Consider the following 18,087-nt stretch of genomic DNA (forward strand, 5'->3'; position numbering starts at 1 on the left):
CACCAAACTCAAAACAAACTCATTAGAGCGTTAGTGCATAATTGAAAATTCATATATTCAGAGGTGAAATAATCATTCTTTACACTTCTGGACATTGCACAAAGCTACTGAAAGTTAATGGAGCAAAGAAATCCATCAAACATAGCAAAACAGGCTATGCAAAATAAAAGGCAGAATCTGTCAAAACAGAACAGTCCGTAAAGACGATTTTTTCTGGGGCACTTAACTTGCTCAGATGAAAATGCTCAAATTGAATGAAAGTTGCGTACATATCTGAGGATCACGCATGTAAATTGGCAGATTTTTATAAATTTTCTACAGCAGGGGCTGCTCAATTTCGTGACAGCAAGAAATGTGTTCCTGCGCAGTAATCCAAATCTAGTACTGACTTTACTATCAAAGACTTTATTTGGCACAAAAATGCAATAAAATAAAGATAAGGAGGGGTTGCTACAGTAGTAACAACTTCCAAGACTCAAATATAAAATAAAAGTGCAGAAGTAAAATAATGGGTTGTCTCCCATAAGCGCTTTCTTTAACGCCTTTCAGCTAGGCGCAGAAAGTGTGAATCAAGTATTGTCAAGAGACGAAGCATCAACATCATAATTTGTTCTAATAATAGAATCATAAGGTAACTTCATTATCTTTCTAGGGAAGTGTTCCATACCTTTCTTGAGAGGAAATTGATATTTAATATTACCTTCCTTCATATCAATGGTAGCACCAACAGTTCGAAGAAAAGGTCTTCCCAATATAATGGGACAAGATGCATTGCATTCAATATCCAAGACAACAAAATCAACGGGGACAAGGTTATCGTTAACCATAATACGAAAATTATCAATCCTCCCCAGAGGTTTCTTTATAGCATTATCAGCAAGATTAACATCCAAATAACAATTTTTCAATGGTGGCAAGTCGAGCATATCATAGATTTTCTTAGGCATAACAGAAATACTTGCACCAAGATCACATAAAGCATTACAATCAAAATCATTGACCCTCATCTTAATGATGGGCTCCCAACCATCTTCTAACTTCCTAGGAATAGAAGTTTCAAGTTTTAGTTTCTCTTCTCTAGCTTTTATGAGAGCATTTGTAATATATTTTGTAAAGGCCAAATTTATAGCACTAGCATTGGGACTTTTAGCAAGTTTTTGTAAGAACTTTATAACTTCAGAGATGTGACAATCATCAAAATCTAAACCATTATGATCTACAGCAATGGGATCATTGTCGCCAATATTTTGAAAAATTTCAGTAGTTTTATCACAAACAGTTTCAGCAGCTTTAGCGAGCTTCGAGCAATTTTGCACGCTTTGCACTAGGAGTAGAAACATTGCCAACACCAATTATTTTACCATTGATAGTAGGAGGTGTAGCAACATGTGAAGCCTTATCATTACTAGTGGTGGTAATAGTCCAAACTTTAGCTACATTATTCTCTCTAGCAAGTTTTTCGTTTTCTTCTCTTTCCCACCTAGCATGCAATTCAGCCATCAATCTAATATTTTCATTAATTCGAACTTGGATGGCGTTTGCTGTAGTAACAATTTTATTATCATTATCCGTATTAGGCATAACTTTCAATATTAAAAGATCAACATCAGAGGCAAGTCTATCAACCTTAGAAGCAAGAATATCAATTTTATCAAGCTTTTCCTCAACAGATTTGTTAAAAGCAGTTTGTGTACTAATAAATTCTTTAAGCATGGCTTCAAGACCAGGGGGTACACTCCTATTATTGTTGTAAGAATTCCCATAAGAATTACCATAACCATTACCATTAGCAGAAGGATATGGCCTATAGTTGTTACCGGAATTATTCCTATAAGCATTGTTGTTGAAATTATTACTTTTAATGAAGTTCACATCAACATGTTCTTCTTGGGCAACCAATGAAGCTAAAGGAACATTATTAGGATCAACATTAGATCTACCATTCAGAAGCATAGACATAATAGCATCAATCTTATCAATCAAGGAGGAGGTTTCTTCAACAGAATTTACCTTCTTACCTTGTGGAGCTCTTTCCGTGTGCCATTCAGAGTAATTTATCATCATATCATCAAGAAGCTTTGTTGCCGCCCCCAAAGTAATGGACATAAAGGTACCTCCAGCAGCTGAATCCAATAGGTTCCGCGAAGAAAAATTCAATCCTGCATAGAAGGTTTGGATGATCATCCAAGTAGTTAGTCCATGGGTAGGGCAATTCTTCACCAAATATTTCATTCTCTCCCATGCTTGAGCAACATGTTCATTATCTAATTTCTTAAAATTCATTATGCTACTTCTCAAAGATATAATTTTAGCGGGAGGATAATATCTACCAATAAAAGCATCCTTACATTTAGTCCATGAATCAATACTATTCTTAGGCAAAGATAGCAACCAATCTTTAGCTCTTCCTCTTAAGGAGAAAGGAAACAATTTTAATTTTATAATGTCACAATCTACATCCTTATACTTTTGCATTTCACAAAGTTCAACAAAATTATTAAGATGGGCAGCAGCATCATCAGAACTAATACCAGAAAATTGCTCTCTCATAACAAGATTTAGTAAAGCAGGTTTAATTTCAAAGAATTCTGCTGTAGTAGCAGGTGGAGCAATAGGTGTGCATAAGAAATCATTATTATTTGTGTTAGTAAAGTCACACAACTTAGTATTCTCAGGGGTATTCATTTTAGCAGTAGTAAATAAAGCAAACTAAATAAAGTAAATGCAAGTAACTAATTTTTTTGTGTGTTTTTAATATAGAGATCAAACAAGACAGTAAATAAAGTAAAAGTAGCAACTAATTTTTTGTGTGTTTTTGATATAAGAGCAAACAAAACAGTAAATAAAGTAAAACAAAGCAAGATAAAAACAAAGTAAAGACATTGGATGTGAGAGACTCCCCTTGCAGCGTGTCTTCATCTCCCCGGCAACGGCGCCAGAAATTTAGCTTGATACGCGTAAAGCACACGCCCATTGGGAACCCCAAGTGGAAGGTGTGATGCGTATAGCAGCAAGTTTCCCTCAGTAAGAAACCAAGGTTTATCGAACCAGTAGGAGTCAAGGATCACGTGAAGGTCGTTGGTGACGGAGTGTAGTGCGGCGCAACACCAGGGATTCAAGCGCCAACGTGGAACCTGCACAACACAATCAAAGTACTTTGCCCCAATGTAACAGTGAGGTTGTCAATCTCACCGGCTTGCTGTAAACAAAGGATTAAATGTATAGTGTGGAAGATGATGTTTGTTTGCGAAGAACAGTAAAGAATAATTGCAGTAGATTGTATTTCAGATGTAAAGAATGGACCGGGGTCCACAGTTCACTAGTGGTGTCTCTCCCATAAGATAAATAGCATGTTGGGTGAACGAATAACAGTTGGGAAATTGACAAATAAAGAAGGCATAACAATGCACATACATATATCATGATGAGTACTATGAGATTTAATCAGGGCATTACGACAAAGTACATAGACCGCTATCCAAGCATGCATCTATGCCTAAAAAGTCCACCTTCAGAGTTATCATCCGAACCCCTTCCAGTATTAAGTTGCAAACAACAGACAATTGCATTAAGTATGGTGCGTAATGTAATCAACACAAATATCCTTAGACAAAGCATTGATGTTTTATCCCTAGTGGCAACAGCATATCCACAACCTTAGAACTTTCTGTCACTGTCCCAGATTCAATGGAGGCATGAACCCACTATCGAGCATAAATACTCCCTCTTGGAGTTACAAGTATCAACTTGGCCAGAGCCTCTACTAGCAACGGAGAGCATGCAAGAACATAAACAACATATATGATAGATTGATAATCAACTTGACATAATATTCAATATTCATCGGATCCCAACAAACACAACATGTAGCATTACAAATAGATGATCTTGATCATGATAGGCAGCTCACAAGATCTAACATGATAGCACAATGAGGAGAAGACAACCATCTAGCTACTGCTATGGACCCATAGTCCAGGGGTGAACTACTCACACATCGATCCGGAGGCGATCATGGTGATGAAGAGACCTCCGGGAGATGATTCCCCTCTCCGGCAGGGTGCCGGAGGCGATCTCCTGAATCCCCCGAGATGGGATTGGCGGCGGTGGCGTCTCTGGAAGGTTTTCCGTATCGTGGCTCTCGGTACTGGGGTTTTCGCGACGAAGGCTTTAAGTAGGCGGAAGGGTAGGTTTAGGGGCGGCACGAGGGCCCCACACACCAGGGCGGCGCGGGCCCTAGCTTGGCCGCGCGGCCCTGGCGTGGCGGCGCCTCGTCGCCCCACTTCGTAATCCTTTCGGTCTTCTGGAAGCTTCGTGAAAAAATAAGACCCTGGGCGTTAATTTCGTCCAATTCCGAGAATATTTCCTTTGTAGGATTTCTGAAACCAAAAACAGCAGAAAACAACAACTGGCTCTTCGGCATCTCGTCAATAGGTTAGTGCCGGAAAATGCATAATAATGACATATAATGTGTATAAAACATGTGAGTATCATCATAAAAGTAGCATGGAACATAAGAAATTATAGATACGTTTGAGACGTATCAAATCCCTGCACCACTTCATCAAACATTAGTGTATCACATACATTGACATCAAACACACAAAACATATTGTGAGAGATGTTCTTTCAATCTCCCCATTTTTGGTGTTTGATGACAATATACGGATTTGCAAGAAAATCACTATAGAGAGCAAGCATGTTGGCAAAACATAGAGGCACTCCCCCTACATGTGTGCATACAAGTAATTTGCATTTGAATACAAATACACAACATATAGGTGCGAGGTGCCTCAACACAAGAGGTATCCAACATGAGCTCAAACAAGAGACATATACATATATGAAGTTGAGACAAGGTGATATATAGAAATTATACCCATATGGAGATATATAATACCGGATATATAACATCACACACCATATAATAAACCTTGATCTCAACATATAGAAATCCGAAATCCTTAACATAATGTCTAAGATCCACACATAACACATAGTTTTGAACAAACAAACCAACAAGCCAAATAGTCTATTATATATTAAAAGTACATTACAGGCTAACCAGAAATTAGAGAATTAGATTAGAAAATCCCACAATAATTAGAAACATCTGACCATTAATATAACTAATTGGCTGATGAGAACCGTTAGATATTAGAAATAATCTAAAATTACCCACCATTGCCCTCCGTAAGTTTTCGCATACCCATTCGATATTATATCTAACTAACAACCCAACGTGATTAGAACCATGTCGAACAAAAGAAAAAAACTGCGGCCGCCGACATGCCGCCGTCTTGGTGCACTCGGCAAGCTGTCGTCCTACTCCAGGGGCATGCACATCAGCTATTTAGGTTTTAACTTTTGTAGTCTCTAATGCAGATGTAGCCTTGACGCCAATTGGGGATTTTAAAACTCGAAATCGGTAATCAATCTCCTCATGCACTCACGATCTTTCCTTTCTTTGTCCTCGCGGGCGCATCAGATCCAGTCCCAGATGGCTCCTTATCCCCAGCGATTTCTAGGCTATGCGTGCATGGCATACATCCAATCTGATGGAAAGCAAGCAAACTGCCCATCTACGGGAAGTCTAGCTGCTAATTAAAATGCAAAGTATTCCGTGGCTCATAGTACTAGATTAGATCTGCAAGTTTTATCACAATGACTTTTTAATTTGTTTCAGCTAGCTACATGGACAGAGGATTGTACCAAGATTCTGATAACTACATAAGCGTGTACTAATTAGCTACCCAAAATTGTTTTGCTGTTATTGTTTTCTGAACTAAGTATATGTATACGTATTTTTTTCGTTTCAGCTACAGCCTCAAGCTCGCTGCCGCCGACCCGACACCATCTCCGTGCCCTCGGCTGGCCGATCTACTCCAGGTACATCCACATGAGCAGTTCAAGTTTTAAATTTGGTTACCTGATGCACGCACTAGACCAGCAATGTTGATGCACCCCGGATGATCGATCGAAGATTTATCCTAACAGCCCAGATCTAACTCAGATCAAATACTTATGCCAACGAGAAAACCCATAGCTAGGAACGCAGTGTCACCATAAATGATATGCATCAATTCTTGTACAGCTCTAAATGTATATCTACAGCACAACCTACAATCTGTAGAAAATTTTCAACATTATCATCGATATCAATAATTCAAGACAAGTGTTGTATCATGGCTATGCATATTATGCAAAAAATAAGTTCCGCCGCAATTTTTGGATCTAAGTTTGCTGCTGCCCTCTCCTAGAAATAACTACTCCATCATGTACGGTGTCAATGTTTATCTTGGATAAATAAGTCAATTCACTAGAGAAGGTATGTCATCTTTTCATGTCTTCGTTTCTAGCATGCCCTGTAAACGCAGTGTACAAGAGCGAGGAATCGTGACCAATGACGGTGCACTGCATCGGCCGATGCGTGGTGCAAACAGAGTTATCCGTCCGTACATGATTAGTCCGAATTCAATAATTCACAAAGTATTATGTTTGGTTTGAATTCAATAATTCACAAAGTATTATGTTTGGTTCGAATTCAATAATTCACAGAGTTTTCCGTCGTTTCGCTTACGTATTTAACTTGACAAGTCAGGGGTCGGTTTCCATATTTAATTATTTGTTATTTTCTTGATAGTAGATCAAGTAGGTTTTCGACCCCTTGAGGTCCCTACCTTATTGCCAATGGTGTCTAAATCAGCAATAATTTTCTACCATTAAACGTCTTGGGTGAACTCCATGTATAACTCGCTTGCCAGCAATTAGTGTTTTTTCCGCTCACGAGTGATTTTCATGAAGATTCATTTTATAGGCATAAATTTGATTCTTTTGTGAATTGGCTATTCAGAACTAATTTTTCATTTTTGGTGGATTACAAAGTGAAAACAATTTAATACTTGGATTTATCAATTGACAGCGAGTTACCGAGCAGAGATTCTTAATTAAAGATAATTGTTGTCCATATATTTCATTTATCAATTTAGGCAGGTCGTAATTTTTTAGGTAGGTCTCTTCTTCCTCAAGAGATAAGCAAAAGAACAATCCATTAGACGAATGGAAAGCAGATCGGAAGTTCCGAGATCATCGAATAATGTCATAACAGTGAGATTTATTATTATTAACTCCAAGTAGTGAACGTTCCTGTAGAATATATCCAGCTCCATGTGAACAATATTAATAGTCTTTTACATTCGTCTAACATTAGGAAAAGTGTGTATCAAAATTGTTTGTCATCTAGCCTGCCCCAACTCCTCGCTTTCCGCTCCCCTATCTGCTTTGTTGAACTGGAGTTAGTAGGTTCAGGAATCAGGCATAGATGGTTTGTACTGGTGTGGGACAGAATGTTTCTCACGTTGTCAAGAACATAATAATCTAGGAATAAATTTTCTTTTATATACCGCTTCTTTCACTTGATGATGCTACTAACCTCTGTTTTAGTTTGCAGCAATATTTTTCAATTTAAATAAATGACTTATTTATGCATACATGGTGGTTATGCACCATGTACATGGTAGGATGAATATGTCATAAGAGTAAGGTAATGCACGATAAGCATAAGACGCCTATACTTCTGCCACAACTGTGAGTGATCAAAATGCAAACCATCTACCCAAAAAAATAATTATCTAGGATATTTAAAACCATATATAAAACATGCTAGAAACCAAACACTAATACAAGATCAATTGAGTAGTAATGTGACATATATAAATTACGATAGATAAATTCAAAAATACCAATAATCTAATATGTTCAGTTATTAATGATATCCACACAAAAGAATATTAATAGAAATAATAGATCACTCATGTGATAATAGCACTGTAAAAAATTATGTAGTCATTTATTGGGTTATCTTAAATTGTATTCTTTTACGGATTATATAAGAAAATTTAAGAGACAATTAAGAGGTCGCCCGCGCATGTGCGCGGGCCACTGTTCTAGTTGAATGAAAGTTGCGTACATATCTGAGGATCACGCACGTAAATTGGCAGATTTTTCTGAGTTACCTACAGAGAACCCTGCCCTAATTCGTGACAGCAAGAAATCTGTTTCTGCGCAGTAATCCAAATCTAGTATTGACTTTACTATCAAAGACTTACTTGGCAGCACAATGCAATAAAATAAAGATAAGGAGAGGTTGCTAGAGTAGTAACAACTTCCAAGACACAACAAAACAGTAGCAAAATAAAAACATGGGTTATCTCCCAAGGAGTGCTTTCTTTATAGCCATTAAGATGGGCTCAGTAATTTCAATGATGCACTACCAAGAAATAAGAGTTGAAGCAAAAGAGAGCATCAAAAAGCAAATTCAAAACACATTTAAGTCTAACCCACTTCCTAAAAGGAATCTTGTAAATAAACAAATTCATGAAGCATAATGCAACAAGCATAGGAAGATAAAACCAGTGTAACTTCAAAAATTTCAGCATATAGAGAGGTGTTTTAGTAACATGAAAATTTCTACAACCATATTTTCCTCTCTCATAAAGATTTTCAGTAGCATCATGAACAAACTCAACAATATAACTATCAAATGAAACATTCTTATCATGAGTTATATGCATAAAATTATTACTCTCCACATAAGCATAATCAATTTTATTAGTTGTAGTGGGAGCAAATTCAACAAAGTAGCTATCATTATTATTCTCATCAAGTGTAGGAGGCATAGTATAATCATAATAAAATTTACTCTCCATAGTAGGCGGCACCAAAAGACCACTATCATTATAATCATCATAAATAGGAGGCAAAATATCATCAAAGAAAATTTTCTCCTCAATGCTTGGGGGACTAAAAATATCATGCTCCTCAAAACCAGCTTCCCCAAGCTTAGAATTTTCCATAGCATTAGCAACAATGGTGTTCAAAGCATTCATACTAATAACATTGCCATTAGCATGCATATAAAGTTCCATAGGTTTTTTAATTTTCTCTTCAAACACCTCATGTCCTAACTCAAGATAAATACTATAAAGACTAGAAAGAAAATATTATGCCATATGAATTGGCCTGAAAGTGTCTAGGCTGCATTGAGAAAATCTCAAAGTCAGAAAATTATCAGTAACATGTAAATGACACTAAACCAACAAACATTTAACAGGTTATGAAAGTGGCTAGCAGGTTCAAAGTCCAAGGCTACAATTAAATTGATAAGCCTGTAAGCACACATATTAAGCTACACTAAGCTGTGTTTGTAGCACAAATAGCTCCATCAAATTGTTATTTATACAAAGAGCCATTTATAAGTGACAGAAACAATTCAGTTTATCATAGCTCTAAGTCACGTCCGCAGATTAATCTAACATATTACAGAGCAGAGAGCATTCTGCATCAGTAATCGGTACATTTAACAACAAGAAAACAATAGGGTAACATTATCTTAGTAGTTCCACCATAAACCATGATTACTTGGTCGATTAAGCTGTCTCATTGCCATTTTGGTACCAACCATCTGCAAAGAAAAGTGCCATTAAATTCAGGCACAAAAAATATGCATATGTCATAGTTATCCTATAAGCCTTACTTGTAAAAGCAGATAAATTGAAGTACCGGAGAAGTGTAGAACTTGAGTGATTTCTTATTCCTCAAAATTGTACCACACGTCTTTGTTCCACCGGGAGACCAAATAGTTATTCTCAAGAGAGTTGGGGCAATACATGGAATCAGACAGCGGGTCAGATGGAAGGAGAGCGGAAAGTTACCGTGTTTCAGGTGGGCGACCTGAGTCCTGAGGCAATAGCCTGTAGACGCCGGCCTTGCACAGCCTCAGGCCATCACGTGCTTCAGCCGCCGCCGATCATGTTGTTTGACCAGGGGCAAAAAACGAGAGGAGCGATACGAGAGGGCGCACAATTTTCTCCGCCAGGCCACATATCGCATCCGCCAACATCGCCATCATCCCGGTAGACGGCAACGATCTAGGAGGAGATGGTGCCCAGGCCGATCTGCATCCCATGATGGACGTCAGGCCAGCCTGCGCACCTCCTTCTCTGCTCGGCCGCCTACCGATGCCACCGCCACGAACGCGACGACCAGCAACTCCTCCTGCGGCTCTGCCTGCAAGCGGGCGGCGGCGGGGGGATCACGTGACGGGCGGCGTGACCCCTGTGCAGCTGTGCTAGGGTTCCTGGGAGAAGTTCTGGTCTGTATATTCCTTTTGTGCGATTTGTGCTAAACGTTGTTTTTCACTTATCGGTGGCAAAGAAGGGTAATTAGCTGAGCCAAGTATCAGGATGATTTAGGCTGCCGTCAGATGTATATGGAACGGCTCAGATGTTTTTAACGACGACCACCAAAGTGCGTTGAGTGTCAAACGACCAACTCTCATTTAATAGTAAAGATCTCTAATATTTTTGTTGTTTTCCATTAAGCCTAACTAGTAAAGTCACACAACTTAGTGTTCTCAAGAGTATTCATTTTAGCAGTAGTAAGTAGGGAGTGGTGTTTTGGAACATGGGAGCATATGCTTCCTATATTTTGAAATGCATCTTACACATATTTTAAATTTCAAAAAAATGGAAACAAAAAATTTGCACGTACATTTTCACGTGCTAAGCGCTCACAAAGTCGTTTCATAAAAAATAAACTTATCATGTGACGTGTGTAAAAAAGATAAAATTCAGTGCTAAAAACAATGCTTTTCACAGGATAAGTTTTCTCTTTTTTACATAGGCCACAAAAAATATTATTTTTTCGTGAAACTTGATGTACACACGTATATTATGGAGATGTGCATGTAGAATTTTTTGTCTAAATTTTTCCACACTTTGAAATATGTTTTGTTGATAAAGGGAGCATATGCACCCGAGAGCCGAATTGAATTTCCGTAGTAAATAAAGCAAACTAAATATAGTAAATGAAAGTAACTAATTTTTTTGTGTTTTAAATATGGAGAACGCAAACAAGATAGTAAATAAACTAAAGCTAGCAACTAATTTTTTTGTGTTTTGTTTTAGTGCAGCAAACAAAGTAGTAAATAAAATAAAGTAAAGCAAGACAAAAACAAAGTAAAGAGATTGGATGTGAGAGACTCCCCTTGCATCGTGTCTTGATCTCCCCGGCAACGGCGCCAGAAAAAGAGTTGTTGCCGTTGGAGTTGGCAATTTCCGTGGTGTAGCTTTTCTTCAGTTCCCCGGCAACGGCGCTAGAAAAAGATCTTGATGCGTGCTGTTAACACACGTCCGTTGGGAACCCCAAGAGGAAGGTGTGATGCGTACAGTAGCAAGTTTTCCCTCAGTAAGAAACCAAGGTTTATCGAACCAGTAGGAGCCAAGAAGCACGTTGAAGGTTGATGGCGGCGAAGTGTAGTGCGGCGCAACACCAGGGATTCCGGCGCCAACGTGGAACCTGCACAACACAATCAAAGCAGTTTGCCCCAACGTAACAGTGAGGTTGTCAATCTCACCGGCTTGTTGAAAACAAAGGATTAACCGTATAGTGTGGAAGATGATGTTTGTTTGCGAAGAACAGTAAAGAACAATTGCAGTAGATTGTATTTCAGATGTAAAGAATGGACCGGGGTCCACAGTTCACTAGTGGTGTCTCTCCCATAAGATAAATAGCATGTTGGGTGAACAAATTACAGTTGGGCAATTGACAAATAAAGAAGGCATAACAATGCACATACATATATCATGATGAGTACTATGAGATTTAATCAGGGCATTACGACAAAGTACATAGACCGCTATCCGACATGCATCTATGCCTAAATAGTCCACTTTCAGTTATCATCCGAACCCTTCCGGTATTAAGTTGTAAACAACGTGACAATTGCATTAAGTATGGTGCGTAATGTAATCAACACAAATATCCTTAGACAAAGCATCGATGTTTTATCCCTAGTAGCAACAGCACATCCACAACCTTAGAACTTTCACATCATCGTCCTGCATTCAATGGAGGTATGAACCCACTATCGAGCATAAATACTCCCTCTTGGAGTTACAAGTATCAACTTGGCCAGAGCCTCTACTAGCAACGGAGAGCATGCAAGAACATAAGCAACATATATGATAGATTGATAATCAACTTGACATAGTATTCAATATGCATTGGATCCCAGCAAACACAACATGTAGCATTACAAATAGATGATCTTGATCATGATAGGCAGCTCACAAGATCTAACATGATAGCACAATGAGGAGAAGACAACCATCTAGCTACTGCTATGGACCCATAGTCCAGGGGTGAACTACTCACACATCAATCTGGAGGCGATCATGGCGATGAAGAGCCCTCCGGGAGATGATTCCCCTCTTCGGCAGGGTGCCGGAGGCGATCTCCCGAATCCCCCGAGATGGGATTGGCGGCAGCGGCGTCTCTGGAAAGTTTTCCGTATCGTGGCTCTCGGTACAGAGGGTTTCGCGACGAAGGCTTTAAGTAGGCGGAAGGGCGGAGTCGGAGGAGTCACGGGGGCCCCACACGCTAGGGCCACGCGGGCCCCCCTTAGGCCGCGCTGCCCTATGATACGTCTCCGACGTATCGATAATTTCTTATGTTTCATGCCACATTATTGATGATATCTACATGTTTTATGCATACTTTATGTCATATTTATGCGTTTTCCGGAACTAACCTATTGACGAGATGCCGAAGGGCCAGTTGTTGTTTTCTGCTGTTTTTGGTTTCAGAAATCCTAGTAAGGAAATATTCTCGGAATCGGACGAAATCAATGCCCAACATCCTATTTTTCCACGAAGCTTCCAGAACACCCGAGAGCCACCAGAGGGGAGCCCTGGTGGGCCCAGATGATAGGGCGGTGCAGCCAGGGGCTGGGCCGCGCCCCCCTATTGTGTCACCGCCTCGTCGACCTTCCGACTCCGCCTCTTCGCCTATTTAAAGGTCCCTGACCTAAAACCTCGAGACGAAAAAACCACGGTACGAGAAACCTTCCAGAGCCGCCGCCATCGCGAAGCCAAGATCTGGGGGACAGGAGTCTCTGTTCCGGCACGCCGCCGGGACGGGGAAGTGCCCCCGGAAGGCTCCTCCATCAACACCACCGCCATCTTCATCAACGCTGCTGTCTCCCATGAGGAGGGAGTAGTTCTCCATCGAGGCTCGGGGCTGTACCGGTAGCTATGTGGTTAATCTCTCTCCTATGTACTTCAATACAATAATCTCATGAGCTGCCTTACATGATTGAGATTCATATGATGATGCTTGTAATCTAGATGTCATTATGCTAGTCAAGTGGATTTTACTTATGTGATCTCCGGAGACTCCTTGTCCCACGTGTGTAAAGGTGACAGTGTGTGCACCGTGTGGGTCTCTTAGGCTATATTTCACAGAATACTTATTCACTGTTATGAATGGCATAGTGAAGTGCTTATTTATATCCCTTTATGATTGCAATGTGTTTTGTATCACAATATATCTGCGTGCTACTCTAGTGATGTTATTAAAGTAGTTTATTCCTCCTGCACGGTGTAATGGTGACAATGTGTGCATGGTGTAGTACTTGGCGTAGGCTATGATTGTGATCTCTTGTAGATTATGAAGTTAACTATTGCTATGATAGTATTGATGTGATCTATTCCTCCTTTCGTAGTGTGAAGTCGACAGGTGTGCATGCTATGTTAGTACTTGGTTTGGTTATGTTGATCTGTTATGCACTCTAAGGTTATTTAAATATGAACATTGAATATTGTGGAGCTTGTTAACTCCGGCATTGAGGGTTCGTGTAATCCTACACGCTAGTGGTGTTCATCATCCAACAAGAGGGTATAGAGTCTAGCATCTATTTATTTATTCCGTTATGTGATCAATGTTGAGAGTGTCCACTAGTGAAAGTATGATCCCTAGGCCTTGTTCCTAAATACGCTATCGCCGCTTGTTTCATCGTTCTCTCGCATGTTTACTTCCTGCAATATTACTACCATCAACTGCACGCCAGCAAGCACTTTTCTGGCGCCGTACTACTGCTCATATTCATTCATACCACTTGTATTTCACTATCTCTTCGCCGAACTAGTGCACCTATTAGGTGTGTTGGGGACACAAGAGACTTCTTGCTTTGTGTTTGCAGGGTTGCATGAGAGGGATATCTTTGACCTCTTCCTCCCCGAGTTCGATAAACCTTGGGTGATCCACTTAAGGGAAACTTGTTGTCTGTTCTACAAACCTCTGCTCTTGGAGGCCCAACACTGTCTACAAGAATAGAAGCACCCGTAGACATCAAGCACTTTTCTAGCGCCGTTGCCGGGGAGGAAAGGTAAAAGGCACTCATACTCCGGTCCAAGGTAAAGTACTTTTCTGGCGCCGTTGTGTGTGTGCTCGAAGCTATTTCCTTTAGATCCTGCAATTGCAACTTTTTGTTTCTTTTTTACACTAGTTAGGCATAATGGACAACAATGAGCTTCTTATTCTATTTCCTGATTTAAGACATGGATGGTTTGATGCGAAAATTAAAAAACCTATGGAACATATTAGTATGAACGCTTTGAACACCATTGTTGCTAATGATATGGAAAATTCTAAGCTTGGGGAAGCTGGCTTTGATGAGCATGATATTTTTAGTCCCCCAAGCATTGAGGAGAAAATTTACTTTGATGATACTTTGCCTCCTATTTATGATGATTATAATGATATTGGTCTTTTAGTACCGCCTGTTATGGAGGATAAATTTGATTATGATTATATTATGCCTCCTATATTTGATGATGAGAATAATAATGATAGCTACTTTGTTGAATTTGCTCCCACTACAACTAATAAAATTGATTATGCCTATGTGGAGAGTAATAATTTTATGCATGAGACTCATGATAAGAATTCTTTATGTGATACTTATATTGTTGAGTTTGTTCATGATGTCTCTGAAAATTATTATGAGAGAGGAAAATATGGTTGTAGAAATTTTCATGTTACTAAAACACCTCTCTATATGCTGAAATTTTTGAAGTTACACTGGTTTATCTTCCTATGCTTGTTACTTTGCTCTTCATGAACTTGTTTATTTACAAGATTCCTTTTCATAGGAAGCATGTTAGGCTTAAATGTGTTTTGAATTTGCTTCTTGATGCTCTCTTTTGCTTCAACTCTTATTTCTTGCGAGTGCATCATTAAAATTGCTGAGCCCATCTTAATGGCTATAAAGAAAGAACTTCTTGGGAGATAACCCATGTGTTTTTTTTACTACAGTACTTTGTTTTATATTGAGTCTTGGAAGTTGTTACTACTGTAGCAACCTCTCCTTATCTTATTTTATTGCATTGTTGTGCCAAGTAAAGTCTTTGATAGCAAGGTTCATACTAGATTTGGATTTCTGCGCGAAACAGATTTCTCTGCGTCACGAATCTGGGCAGAATTCTCTGTAGGTAACTCAGAAAAATCTGCCAATTTACGTGCGTGGTCCTCAGATATGTACGCAACTTTCATTCAATTTGGGCATTTTCATCTGAGTAAGTCTGGTGCCACTTTAAAATTCGTCTTTACGGACTGTTCTGTTTTGACAGATTCTGCCTTTTATTTCGCATTGCCTCTTTTGCTATGTTGGATGGATTTCTTTGTTCCATTGATTCCAGTAGCTTTGGGCAATGTCCAGAAGTGTTAAGAATGATTGTGTCACCTCTGAACATATGAAATTTTTATTATGCACTAACCCTCTAATGAGTTTATTTCGAGTTTGGTGTGGAGGAAGTTTTCAAGGGTCAAGAGAGGAGGATGATATACTATGATCAAGAAGAGTGAAAAGCTCTAAGCTTGGGGATGCCCCCGTGGTTCATCCCTGCATATTCTCAAGAAGACTCAAGCTGTCTAAGCTTGGGGATGCCCAAGGCATCCCCTTCTTCATCGACAACATTATCGAGTTTCTTCTCTTGAAACTATATTTTTATTCGGTCACATCTTATGTGCTTTACTTGGAGCGTCTGTGTGCTTTTATTTTCGTTTTGTTATTTTCATTCTCTGAATAAATGCTTGTGTGGGAGAGAGACACGCTCCGCTGTTGCATATGGACAAATATGTCATTAGGCTTTACTCATAGTATTCATGGCGAAGGTTGAAACTGCTTAGTTCATTATTATATGGTTGGAAACAGAAAATGCTGCATGTGGTAATTGGTATAATGTCTTGAATAATTTGATACTTGGCAATTATTGTGCTCATATAGATCATGTTTAAGCTCTTGCATCATGTACCTTGCACCTATTAATGAAGAACTACATAGAGCTTGTTAAAATTTAGTTTGCATGATTGGTTTCTCTAGAGTCTAGATAATTTCTAGTATTGAGGTGTTTGAACAACAAGGAAGACGATGTAGAAGTCTTATAATGTTTACAATATGTCTCTTATGTGAGTTTTGCTGCACCGGTTCATCCTTGTGTTTGCTTCAAAATAACCTTGCTAGCCTAAACCTTGTATCGAGAGGGAATACTTCTCATGCATCCAAAATCCTTGAGCCAACCACTATGCCATTTGTGTCCACCATACCTACCTACTACATGGTATTTCTCCGCCATTCCAAAGTAAATTGCTTGAGTGCTATCTTTAAAATTTCCATCATTCGCCTTTACAATATATAGCTCATGGGACAAAATAGCCTAAAAACTATTGTGGTATTGAATATGTACTTATGCACTTTATTTCTTATTAAGTTGCTTGTTGTGCGATAACCATGTTCATAGGGACGCCATCAACTCTTTGTTGAATATCATGTGAGTTGCTATGCATGTCCGTCTTGTCTGAAGTAAGAGAGATTTACCACTTTAATGGTTAGAGCATGCATATTGTTAGAGAAGAACATTGAGCCGCTAACTAAAGCCATGAATCATGGTGGAAGTTTCGAGTTTTGGACATATATCCTCAATCTCATATGAGAACACTAATTGTTGCCACATGCTTATGCATTAAAGAGGAGTCCATTATCACGTTGTCCATGTTGTCCCGGTATGGATGTCTAAGTTGAGAATAATCAAAAGCGAGAAATCCAAAATGCGAGCTTTCTCCTTAGACCTTTGTACGAGCGGCATGGAGGTACCCCATTGTGACACTTGGTTAAAACATGTGTATTGCGATGATCCGGTAGTCCAAGCTAATTAGGACAACGTGCGGGCACTATTAGTATACTATGCATGAGGCTTGCAACTTGTAAGATATAATTTACATAACCCATATGCTTTATTACTACCGTTGACAAAATGTTTTCATGTTTTCAAAACCAAAGCTCTAGCACAAATATAGCAATCGATGCTTTCCTCTTTGAAGGACCCTTCTTTTACTTTTATGTTGAGTCAGTTTACCTATTTCTCTCCACCTCAAGAAGCAAACACTTGTGTGAACTGTGCATTGATTCCTACATACTTGCATATTGCACTTGTTATATTACTCTATGTTGACAATATCCATGAAATATACATGTTACAAGTTGAAAGCAACCGTTGAAACTTAATCTTCCATTGTGTTGCTTCAATACCTCTACTTTGAATTATTGCTTTATGAGTTAACTCTTATGCAAGACTTATTGATGCTTGTCTTGAAGTGCTATTCATGAAAAGTCTTTGCTTTATGATTCATTTGTTTACTCATGTCATTACCATTGTTTTGATCGCTGCATTCATTACATATGCTTACAATAGTATGATCAAGGTTATGATGGCATGTCACTTCGAAATTATCTTTGTTATCGTTTACACTGCTCGGGACGAGCGGAACTAAGCTTGGGGATGCGATACGTCTCCGACGTATCGATAATTTCTTATGTTCCATGCCACATTATTGATGATATCTACATGTTTTATACACATTATATGTCATATTTATGCGTTTTCCGAACTAACCTATTGACGAGATGTCGAAGGGCCGATTCTTGTTTTCTGCTGTTTTTGGTTTCAGAAATCCTAGTAAGGAAATATTCTCGGAATTGGACGAAATCAACGCCCAGCATCTTAGAATCCCCGGAAGCATCCAGAACACCCGAGAGCCGCCAGAGAGGGGACACAGGCCCCCCAGATGATAGGCCGGTGCGGCCTAGGGGTGGCCCGCGCCCCCCTGTGGTGTCGTCGCCCCGTTGACCTTCTGATGCCGCCTCTTCGCCTATAAGAAGCCCCTCGACCTAAAACTTCGATACGAAAA

General features: G+C 39.3%; 1 long non-coding RNA gene across 1 annotated transcript; it reads right to left on the reverse strand.

The window, feature by feature from the left end:
- Nucleotides 1-9,017: 9,017 nt before the first annotated feature.
- Nucleotides 9,018-9,725, reverse strand: LOC124705993. The gene is made up of 3 exons (XR_007004211.1): nt 9,714-9,725; nt 9,536-9,615; nt 9,018-9,463 (listed from the first exon to the last, which is right to left on the reverse strand). It is a non-coding gene; the product is annotated as an uncharacterized LOC124705993 (long non-coding RNA).
- Between the last annotated feature and the right edge of the window lie 8,362 nt (nt 9,726-18,087).

This window comes from Lolium rigidum, chromosome 4, assembly GCF_022539505.1.
Source record: "Lolium rigidum isolate FL_2022 chromosome 4, APGP_CSIRO_Lrig_0.1, whole genome shotgun sequence".
NCBI classification, from domain to species: Eukaryota; Viridiplantae; Streptophyta; class Magnoliopsida; order Poales; family Poaceae; genus Lolium; species Lolium rigidum.